A 2,938-nucleotide genomic window follows, 5' to 3' on the forward strand; every position below is an offset into this window, starting at 1 on the left:
CAAAGGAATCTTGTTCCATCATTTTCCAGTAGTACCCCATGTGGATCAGTTTGTGTATCAAAGATTTTCCTCCAAATTGCCCACCTTTAGAGCCTTAATGGGCACCCTGAAGGGCAAGGGGGATCTCAGCTTTTGTTAGACATTGCAGAAGAAGACCGTTGTATGACCTTCTATAAAGCACGTTAGATAGGAGAATGTAACGAGTGGCTAGCTTACGAATCCGCACGCGCGAACTTTTCTTGGCGTCATCAGGAAAACTTTCGGTTTTTAGATAATTGAAAATGTGTGTGAACCATTCTCCTGAATTGACATGGGCACACATAAGGTCATTGAATTGAGTTTGATCAGATACGGTTAGAGAGCAGAGGACTTGTACCACAAAGCGGTATTCATCCTGACCAAAGTGTGGACCTACAAGGGAAGTAGCGCTTGCCATTGCATCTGCATGACGATTTTACTTACGTGAGATGCTATCGATCGTGTAAGTAGCAAATTGCTTCAGTATGGTCAATACCAAATCCTTATAGTGAGACAACTTTAGCTGCTTAAAATGATAGGGATCCATCACTTGGTTTATAATAAGTTCAGAATCTCAATGAATGTGGATGTTCTTTACTCCCATGGCATTGCATATTCAGGTTAAACAACATTTGGAAGACATGAACAACAAATATAAGGAGAAGGCAGATGAGAAAAGGATACATAAAGAACTTGAAGTTGGCGATGAAGTGATGGTATATCTAAGAAAAGAGAGATTCCCAGTTGGAACTTATAATAAGTTGCAAATGAAGAAGTTTGGACACTGTAAGATTTTGAGGAAGTTCATTTCTAGAAATGCATATGAAGTGGGGCTACTAGATAGTCTAAGTATCTCAACTATATTCAACATTGCAGATCTTCATGAGTACCATGAACCAGAATTCGGTGAGGACGGTGTTGCAGACTTGGAGAAACAGTTGCCCCAGAAGGAACCGGATTAGATTGAAGAGATTTTGGATAGTAGGATTGGGCGTAGTACCCGGAACAATCAGTATAAGGAATATCTTGTGAAGTGGAAGGACAAACCAGTTGAAGATTCATCTTGGATTTATTAGGCAGAGGTAGAACGCCTTGGTTTCCCTCTGACCCCAACAAAGTGAGAGGCTCACTTTTTCATTAACCTTAGATGTCTGATGCAGGAGCATCCCTGGTTCACAACAATCTTGCATCAACCAAAAACATTTTCCTTTTTGTTTTGCTCTTTGTTTGCAGTTTTAGTTTTCCTTTCTATGTGTCTCAATTTTGGCTTACTGAATCCTGTGGAGTTGGATTATACTTGAAGACTTGATCATCTTTCTTTCTTTCAAACTGGATCACTTTTCGACAAGTTATCGCTACCGGTTTCCATGACAGTTTCTTGTTACCGGATTGACAGTTCTTTGTTATTGGTTGCCTAGACCTATTCTGGTGATCTTCTGGAACCCATTCCGAAGCTTGTGGAGCCTTGGAAGCTTGCAGAGCCTTGGGCATTGATTTCAATGTTACTTGGTGTGTTTCCAACCTTTTACTGTGATCTATGTTTCATCCTTTGGATTTTCCGAAGGAATCTCTTGGTGGAGGCCAACCTTGTTATTTTCATGTTAGGTCTTGTTCTTCGGGTTTTGATCCCTTTTGGGCCGACTGGATCCTTTGGATCGATATATATATTTGTAATTATGCTTTAGAATAAAAGAAACAGAGAATCAAGTAGATAGACTATGCATAGAAGATAGATCTTTCGATTCAAGGTCCCGATTGTGACCTATTCTACCAGGCTTGTGAGACAGTATGTTGTAACCCGGTTGTTACTGGTTGGATGTAATCAGATTTCATGCAATTAAACTATCTATTATACATTGCCTCCATCATATATGTGTGTTTATGTTGTGTTTCTCTTGTTGGTCGGTGCAGATTGATCTCCTTGAGGTCCCTCCTCACCAGTGACTACTTCATGGAGTCTTGCAATCAAGGCCTCATACTCGGTGATGTTATTGGTACAATGAAATTATAAATGGAAAGAGAGAGGAATTGGCTCTCCTTTGGGTGAGATGAAAACCACACTTGTGCTTGAGCTAGTTTGACACCTCGAACCATCAAAATACATATCCCACATGGAGTCCTGGTTAATGATTAGAAAATCCTCGTCGGGGAAGAGGTCTAAGGTGGGAAAAGACTTGTTTGAGGGAGCATCAACTAACTGATTGACAATGACCTGCCCTTTAATTCACTTCTGGGTTATGAAGTACAAGTCAAATTCAGAGAGTATCATCACCCACTTGGCTAGCTGGTGCAGTCACTGGTTAGGAGGGACCTCAAAGAGATCAATCTAGACCACTTAGCAAGAGTAAACATAATGTAAACACAAGGATATGATGGAGGCAATGCATAACTGAAAAAAATTATATCATGACAAACTAATTACAGTCAACCGGGTTACAGAAACCGGCTCACTGGCCTGCTAAACATGCTTAATTACATAACAGGTCACAACCAGGACCTCAAATCTTAGGATCTATCTTCTATGTTCTATATCTTAATTGATCTATGCTTGTCTATCTTCTAATGCTCAATTACAATTATTTATACGATCCAAGGGGATTTGGTAGGCCCAAAAGGGATAAAATGTTGAAGAACAAGACCTAACGTGTAAAAAGATCAAGGTCCACCTCCGCCAAAGAAATTCCTCCAAAAAATCCAAAGGATGAAGTGTAGATCAAAGAGAAGGTCGACCACATGCCAAGGAACATTGAAATCAATGCTCAGGGCTCCACAAGCTATGAAAGGGATCTGGTAGATCCTGGTAGGTTACAAATACAAATAGGTCCAGGCAACCGGTACCAGAAAACTATCCCAAAAATCGGTAGCAATAACTTGTCGGAAAATGATCCAAATGCTCCACGATTTGGGAATAAGGTAGATG

Source organism: Cryptomeria japonica, chromosome 11 (genome assembly GCF_030272615.1).
Source record: "Cryptomeria japonica chromosome 11, Sugi_1.0, whole genome shotgun sequence".
In the NCBI taxonomy this organism is placed as follows: domain Eukaryota; kingdom Viridiplantae; phylum Streptophyta; class Pinopsida; order Cupressales; family Cupressaceae; genus Cryptomeria; species Cryptomeria japonica.